Here is a 9,517-nt window from a genome sequence, read left to right on the forward strand (position 1 = left end):
GCATCAAAATACCTTTCTAATGATATATAATTGTTTATACCTTAGAAGTACAGTTTAGCCGTAAAAGGGGTGTAAAGGAAAAATGATTGCCTATTTATATAATTGATAATACGCGAAAGGACTTTTTGTCCAGGTCATCAGATCTGAACCATTCGTTTGATTTTCAAAACTGGGGTATCAAATTAAAGGGCTTGATATGTGGATGTGCAGTAGGCTTTTACTTTTCCGGAAAGAATGTCCACCTTTTAAAAAATCAAGTTGAGATTATTTATAGATCAATACCATCATATCCCCATCCTCGATTTTCAAAAATGGGGAGCCAAATTAAAAGCTTTGGTTGCAGATATGCAATGAGGTTTTACTTTTTGAAAAGAGTTGCCATAGGTAGCAGTCGAAATGGTTATTAAAAGCTTTGCTTCTTAACTGTGAGAGTGTTGCCCCTGTTTAATAAAGCAAATTAAATTTTAAACAGGGAAATTAAATAGGTCATTAACAAAATGTTCCCGCACAGGGGTACAGACTAAAGGAGTTTAAAAAGGTAGTAATTTGAAAATGTTTTGAAAAGGGTTGCCACCTGCTTTCAAAGCCGAATTTAGTTATATGCAGTATTAAAAAATTGGCGTTAAACGAAACAGTGCTAAGAAATCTTCAGTTTAAACATCAAAAGTTTGTTTGATGGTTTGAAGAGAGTTGCCAGCTGTTGAAAATTTTAAATTTAAATGAATTATTAAGTTAAATAAATTACTAAAAGAGGTGATTTAATCGTTCATGCGTTTGAGAAGGATTTATATCTGAACTATTTAGGAGAGTTGCCAGGTGATAAACAAATTAAATTCAATTTAATTCTGCAGGTAATTGAATTATGTATCAAAGTATCAGACAAAAGAGCTTTAAAGCTAATTTATTTTGTTTTTACAAAATTTTTATGAAATATTAAAATATGAGTGGCAAAAGAAAGAGGTTTAATAAAACTTTAGTTTGAAAATATTTTTTGTTAGGGTTGCCATCTATTAGATTTTTATTTTGAGCGATAAAGTTCGGTAATTTTATTATCAGCTGTCTCGATGAAGTCAATTGGCCCCCTCGGAGCCGCGATTTCACGCCCTTTGATTTTTTTGTGCCATGCCGTGAATGACCGATATAATGCGAACAATCTACTAACGATTCAGGCCTATACGGCATTTCTTACGACAGAGCCAGAAACCATCAACAACGTCTTGGAGAACTGGGTTAACAGGATGCGCTACTGCGAAGACAGTCACATGATGAAATCGGGTCCCATAAATAATGGGAATATATGTTCTTTCGAATAAACCCATAATATACCGAAAAAATTTGTTTGAGTTAATTTTTATAAATAAATAATTTTTTTTGTTTTGGTTACGGTGACCATCCGTCTTGTATTATACGGGACAGTCCTCTTTTTTGACCCATTGTGATTTTAATTTATTTATTTTATACGGGACGCCAAATGTTCTGTATTTCTTTTGATGTCCTATATTTGTCCCGTATTCGGTGTCTGGTATTTCGGAGCTTTAACCTATCATTAAAATGGCATGCCTATGAGCCAGTTTTAGGGGATATTGGTATGTAATTTTCATTATAAACAGGGCATGCATCATGTAACTTTGACACGATAGTCGTTCAAACACTGATTCATGTATTTTTGTTACTTACTGTCCTGTCAACTAATGAAGTGTCTTCAACAGTTTGAAAATCACTCTACTAGAGTTCACTCTTTGATGCGAAACGGTGTGCACAGCAAAGCAACAAAATAAACGCTAATTTTTGTCTTTCGCATTTTCGCATCAAATAGTGAACTCTACTTATATATTTTTTTGCTAAACTTCGATATTTAAAATATAACAATTTTGAAAATAAATTCAAGAATTAATTTTTACCCTGGTGTGTCAATAGCCACTGTGGCTGAATGGATGCGTTTTCGATTACCACTTTGTTGGTCTCGGGTTCAATTAATAGTGACAAGGATTTTTTCATTTTAAATTTTTTTATAGCACATTTTTATCTTTATTCTGATACTTTATTGCTATAAGGTAGCTAAGCAAAGGTGAGTCTAGCGGTCTCCAAAATATTTGTGCATACATTTTTTTAAATTTCCATTGATACTGCTTCAGCTGGAAGATGTGAAGGCTAAGAAATGTGAAGAGAGCATGATGGATATTCTCTTTAAAATAACGGGCGCTTAGATATAGGATGTAGCGAGAAATGGTGGAGATAAAATAATAGTCGTTTAATATATTAGCGAAATTTAAAGCGTTTGCGAATATTTCTGTTAAAAATTGCATGCATATTTTAACGCATCTTCTAAAAGGACTATGCAGTACTTTATAAAAAGATTCTTTTTTGCTGTAGTTAACACAAAAATCCCATAAGATACATAGGTCGTGTCAGCTGACATAGTCTCTGATTTTCATGAAGCAAGACAATCGGAAAACACGATATCGTCAGACGACTATCGTCATACGTGATTCATTCAGTTTTTAAATCATTAAAATTAAGTATAATAAAGTGCAAGTGGAAATTACTGCTCTTTTTCTTCTCTTTTAAAAAATTGTCGAACATAATTTGTATGAATAAAATTATAGTTTAAAAAACTAAAACCTCGCTATTATAATTTCCATCCGTACTGTCATCAAGTAGGTATGTAACTTGAGAATAGAAATCGCAGCATGTTTTAGGCGCATCAATATTACATAGTTACATCCCGAGCTAATAAAAGGGAGGTAAAAAAAAATGCGTAGCACCGGCAACAAAAAAAAAATCCAAAAATTAACGGTAAGTCCCATCGACTTTGCACTTTATTACCCTAAAATTTCATGATTGTTTACAAATTTTGCGGGGTAAAAATCTCGAGAGAAATATCCTACACATTCGTGATGTTACTATAAGAATGCTGTTTAAGATCTGTAAGTTTTTGTAAAAAAATTGGAAATTTTTTTTTTGTCCCGTATTTGGCTCCTATAAATATGGTCCCGTAGTTATGGTCATCAGATCTTTAATGTGAAGGTCATCAGATCAGCACCGTCTTTCTAAATGTGCATTAAGGTTTTATTTTTTGAAGTTACGACCTTTTTTAGCGGTGCACGGTGGTTTGAATTTTGAAGAAATGAAAAACCGACGCCATTTGAGACCTCTCTTCGTTCAAAAAGGGATGGCCGAATTTATTTAAAATATTTGCAATATTTATTAAGGTTTGTGATAGTGTTGCCATCTGTTTAAAATTATAAACTCCATTTTGGCGTCTTATAGGGCATTCGCACGAGGCGATTTTACAGGCAACAAAAGTTGAATGCGAAGTTGAATGAGAAGTTGAAAGTGAAAAAGTTGCCATCCCTATTCTGACGAGGCGATTTTCGATTCAACACGAATTGTTATTTACATTATTGAAAATGAATTTAAATCGCAAAATTTTATTAATTGGCGTAAATTTGGTAAGCCAAGCGTTGGTAGAAGTGCTTTTAGCGAAGCTGAAAGATACAATAAAAGTAAAAAAGTAAAAAAGAAAAAAAGTATGTATACAGAATGTAAACAAACACAGAGTTGCAAGGAAAAAAAGTTGAACGAGCTCAAAGTTGGCTGGCGACCAACTTTGTTGAAAGCGATTAGTTGAAAGGCCGTTCGGACGAGGCGATTTTTTGCTTTCAACTAAAAGTTGCCTGAAAAATCGCCTCGTGCGAAAGCCCTATTAACGACATGCGGGTTCACTAGTTATATATGTATATTGGTTTTTTTTTGGCTGTTTTATTTCTTTTTCGCTCTGTAACTTTTTAATAGGGATGTGCCGGGTATCCGGTAGGTATCCGGAATCCGGCTTATCCGGCCAGATTTTCGGATTTCGATTATAAAAGATTACATTTAAAAATCCAGTTCAGAAATTGATTTTTTATTTTATTTTTATAATTCAATTTAATGTTAGATACCATTAGTAATTAAAGTATTTGAAAATTTTTCATTATGAAAAGAAGCATTTCCGAATAATCGGGCAAAAATCGATTTCTATTTTCAACATAAATGCTATCCGATGCACTAAACACTGAGGAAGGATATTCAGAGATGTTCATTATTCTTCTTCTTTATTGGCGCTGTAACCTGGGTATAAGAAGTAGCTGAAAATATTTCTCCATTTCTAGATCGCTGCGTTTTTTCTTGTACGGTCGCTGCTTTGTGTTCACATCGTTTGCCTATCCACATCAGTATAAAAAATGGAATCAGCATCAGAGCCGTTGGCGATGTCCTCAATAATAATAATAATAGATTGGCGCTTTCACATATGTTAGTGTTTGGCCGAGCTTCTCCTCCGATTCGTGGCGTGCGCCTTGAGCTTTGCACACAAAGGGGAGGGACCTACAGTTTTACGCCGACCCCGGACGGCGCACAGTTTGCTTTTTGAACACTCCTTGCGAATTAATCGTAGCGCTTTCGACAGAGCAACGTTTTGATATGAAACAAAATGGTTTTGAAAGCTAATGCAATTCCCTTTCACGGAAAAATATTGGCATTGAGCTGCAATTACTCCTTCCACTGTTTAAAAACTAAAAGAAATGTAACCCCTCAATTTGAAAATGTATTATATATTGAATTTTTTATGATTTGCATGTGGTAAATCCTTCACAAAATTTTATATCACTCGAATATACGTTATAGTGCTATGTAAGACCTGTAATTTGAGCCAAAGTAGAAGTCTCTAGGCCCTTTGAGAGCCAAATTATAATGATTTTGAAGTTAAACTTCGAAATTTCAGTCGACATTTTTGCGCATTTTTCTTCTATTTTCAGAGTAAAAACTCGTACAGCAGATTCGAAGTAATTCGAAGAGCTAAGTTACCTAGAGCGCCAAAAAATTTCTAGCATGCCTCAAATTAAAGATCTTGAATAGCACTACAAGGTACTTGTTATTCGAGTGATATAAAATTGTGAGAAGGATGCACAGCTGCTTGCAAATTAAAAATAGTGCAATAAAAAATGCATTATTTAAATTGACTTGTTACAATTTTTTCGATTATTAAGAGTGCAGCCGTACTTCTCGTCTCAAAATCAATAATATTAGTGTAATAGAACAAACAAAAAGCGCTGTTTTTAAGTAAAAATACAATTCTAAATTTATTAATTTTTGACTTTTCATGCGAATTGCTAAAAATCCTGAAATATATACATATGTCACCAACAAAAAAAATCTCGATGGGCTAGAGAAAAGCCAAAGATGTATTTTAATTTAACGTACCGAGATATTAAAAAAATAACATAATAATTAGAGAGCGGGTCTCTGTAATCCATAAATCAGGGATTATCTTATAACTTGGATTTCAGGGGAGAAATTTTATATTCTTAATTACGTATTGTAATAATATTGTGAAATTTATAAAGGGCAGTAGTCTACCGGATATCCGATCGGCTCTTATTTTTTACATGGTATCCGGAATCCGGTTAAATTGAGAATTGAGCTATATATCAAACTAAAGTGCAAGCTGCAGTTGCAGTTGACGGTGACAGGTAATAAGGTCAATGGAAATAAGGTCAATTGACTTTATTTCCCACCCTGGTGCGAAATAAAGTCAATTGACATTATTACCTTTTCAAAAGCGAAATAAAGTCAACAAAAATTTGGAAATAAAGTCATTGACGCTATTTCCTCATACAAATGGAAATAGCGTCAACAATGCTTAAAGTATGTCGATTCATAGAAAAAAATGTTGTTTTTCCAATAAACATTGCCCCGTAAGTGTTGTTTTTTAACAGATGAAAAAGGTTATTGCCAAATCCTCAGTGTTGTGATATTAATCCACACACAATCATGAACTACCACCAATTGATTTTATTAAAAAAATTTAAATTACGAATATGTAAAAACACGATGCGAGAAACTAAACACCTGCGCACAGCTGGAATACGAGAAATATTTGAAGAAAGAGTTTATAAATGATCCATAACTTGCAAAACATGTTTCGTTTCCACAAAAATAAAGCGACCACTATTAAATTGATGAAATAGTCCATGTCCAAAAACCCCGGAGGAACACTGAAAGAATTCTGTGTTTTAAATTAGCATATTTTGAAAGAATTCGGAATGTCTAAGGTGGAAAAGAAACCCACCTTTCTATACGGAAACAATTATAGAAAAAGAATTTTCTTACACTCTTACATTATTTAAAAGCAGCTAAGGAGAATGACGACACTATTTATTAGATGGCACATTCAACGAGCCAATGTGCCAAAATGCGGTATAAACAATTATTGATTATTTAATATCGGAACCGAGATCATACAAGTTAATTGATTGGTTTTCACACAAATTATATGCTTTTTTACTGCAGACAAGTTGTTGCCCCAAAACACAGCAGAAATCTTCCAATCAGGGCGGCCAACTATCCTTAGTTATGAGGTGCCATATTGAGGATAAAAAAGTGCCAAAATGTGCCAAATAGAAAAATAAAAGTGCCAAAAAAGGTGTCATTCCTTTTAATCATTCACATTTAGCAATAAAATAAAGCTACATTTTCCAAACAAAAGTTCAATTATAAAATAAGATAAACCAGTTGAATAACCTTTATAAATTAGAAAATTTTAGTTGAGAAAAAGAAGTGCACGCAAAGGATTTCACAAAAATGTATTGAAATGTATTTTTTTTTTTACAAAGGTGCCAAATTGAAAAATTAAGTGCCATTTGAAGTAAAATAGGAACAAATGGCACGGTTTGAGCCAAGTTGGCATCCCTGCTTCCAATAACTTACAAATATAAAATATCGAGGGCTTGAATTCATTAATATGTACCCTCTATCTGCAAGTTGCACAAAAACTAATTTGTGATTTTAGAAACAAATCTGGGACTCATTACCTTTCGTTATATAAGGTAGCATTAATATCACTGATGACAGTTAAAGCATAGGTGGATTATTATATCAGAATCTCATCTTTGTGAAAAGTGTGCAGATAGAGGGTATTATTGAATATAGCCCTCGATGTTTAAAATATATAAAAATTTTATTTCAACGTATACAAAAAATAAATCTACCTGCGTTACAGCACGGCTGGAGACGGGAAGGGGAGCCGGGGCCCCGGCCGCGACGTAGCGCGACGTGGTGCGCGCGCCGGTCGCGCGGGGTACGCGGGGCGCCACGAAGCTAAGCAAATTTAATGTTTGAAAGAGAAATAATGTCAATTGATTTTATTTCGTTTTTAAAAAGGTAATAATGTCAATTGACTTTATTTCGCACCAGGGTTCCGTTGATCTTATTACCTGTCACCGCAGTTGACCTTGTTTCTCAAAAAAGTAAAAAGCGGCAGAAAAGTCGATAGTGAGTATATATATAATCTATTGAAAAATATTAGCCATATTTCCGTGGAATTGAGATTCGGAAAAGTTATTAGGTATTATTCATAGTTTTGAAATATATAAAAAGGACCCTCAATGACCGCAAATCTCAAAGCTTTTTGTACTGAAAGGGTTAACCCTAAAATACAATCTACGTCTGCGAGGCGTATACGGAATGGGTCTTTTTTTAATTTTAACACAAAATTTACTTTTTATTTTGTTGTTTTAAATAAATGTGGTTATAGTTTTTAATAACAAAACTATGTTTTATTATTAGTCAAACTCACAACTTCAATATTCTTTAAAAAATAAGGCAGGACTAAGTATATTTTAGCGCACAGGTTATCTTTTAAGTACATAAGCCTCTACGGCGTATGTTAAGGCTTTACGTTACTCCCAAATTGATTAGGCTTCTAAGGTTAAGAAAGCTTTAGTCTTATATTAAATGCTTTTCACCATAAACGGCGCCAATTTTCAATGATTATTGCGTTTCAGATTAATACTAATACCAGATATTGTGAAAGGTTGGACTATACCTTAAAGATGACGGTTTTCTCATGGCCCACTGCACGAAGCTTAGAGTAGAATAATGTCTTTTAAGATCTTAAAAATTATCCTGGGTTATCAGGTGTCTAGCAATACAAGATTAATTGTTGTCTTTCTTTAAATAAATTTTGAGCTAAGTACTCACCCGTATTTCGAGGTTACTACTAGTTTTAATAAATTGTTAGTTTAATTTCCTATAAAATTTTCCTTTAGGTTTATGCATTTTAAGAATACATCGAAAATTTGTTTTAGAGAATCAATGTGAAATAATTGCAGAAACGATTAACCGGTTTGCTGAGCAACCGAGACGTCTGCTTTTTAAATAATTTTTGTAAAAAAAATTGGCAAGTACATATCGTCCCCCGCATGCCACAAACATGAATGTGTAAAGCTGAAAATTTTGTGATTTTTTTTTATATGTCGGGCCCCCCTAAATTCGATCCTGGCGACGCCCATGTTACGGATGATTGTCGTATGTGAAAATTGGGCCAAATTGAGTTAATAATGCAGTTATACTAAACTCATCAAGATCTTTCAAAAGACTTCATCATTTTTTTGATATCTCCTTTGGATTTGAAGATATTTGGTATAATTTTATCGTATGTGCAAGGACAAATGTGTTTTAGTCGAATTTTGTCGTATAATTTAGAAATTTGGCACATCCGACCTTTTTTCATACAAACTGAGTGTTTATAAGTCTAAAAAAAAAATTGTTGTATGTGAGAGATCAGCTAACACAGACGACAAAATTTGAATCTTGTTCGGTAAAAAAATGTCGTATGTATTATTGAAAAAGCATTGTGCGCAATAATTTCAGTGTAATTTGCAGTGTTGCCATTTGAGCTATTTTCCAGCTAGATTTAGCTGTAAATTCCAATTTAGCTGGTAGCTTTTTTAGTTTTTTTCTGAAATATTTAGCTCTTTTAAAATTTTTTCTAAATTTATGAAAATCCAAATAAAAAATATCGTAAGATTAAACAATTAATCTTCACAAAATTGCAAAAAGCGATAAACGCAGGTTGGATGTATATGCATATGGCTACCTATACTGTATGCGCCCTTAGCTCTATTTGAGGGGGCAAATAATCGATTATTGCAATGCTATGTACATCACTAAAGGGCTGTTTACATACGACTTTTGCTTCGCTTTGCTTCAGAGTTCTGCTTTGACAGATAAGTTCAATACATGATTTTATATGAGTCTCGCTGAATAGAATGCGGGGAAAGCAAAACGAAGCAAAATCATGGGCAACTCTCAACTTCTGCGGGCTTTGGCAATCAGTTGTTTACATGTATCTTTTCTTGCGCTTGCATTTGCATTTAAAGACAAAAATTAAGTAAAACTGAATTATTGTTGCTAGCATTAATGCATATTATTATGTTGTTATCTATTTTACACAAATAAAATATAGAGGAAAAAGAGAACGCAGAAGCTGTCAAAGCTTTTATTGCAGCATACCTTCTACGCTTCATGCGTTGTTGTTAAAGTTCGAACTGTCAAGCAAAGCGAGGAAAGTCGTATGTAAACGGCCCTTAACATACTTTTGGCACAGTTTTCTTTTGGCGGCGGAATTGTTGAATATTTGCAAAACTGAATAAATATGGAAAGATATAAAGGTATAAATTATCGAATTTAATAATTA

This window comes from Rhagoletis zephyria, unplaced genomic scaffold, assembly GCF_001687245.7.
Source record: "Rhagoletis zephyria isolate East Lansing unplaced genomic scaffold, Rhagoletis_zephyria_1.1 Rzeph_scaffold_00302, whole genome shotgun sequence".
NCBI lineage: Eukaryota > Metazoa > Arthropoda > Insecta > Diptera > Tephritidae > Rhagoletis > Rhagoletis zephyria.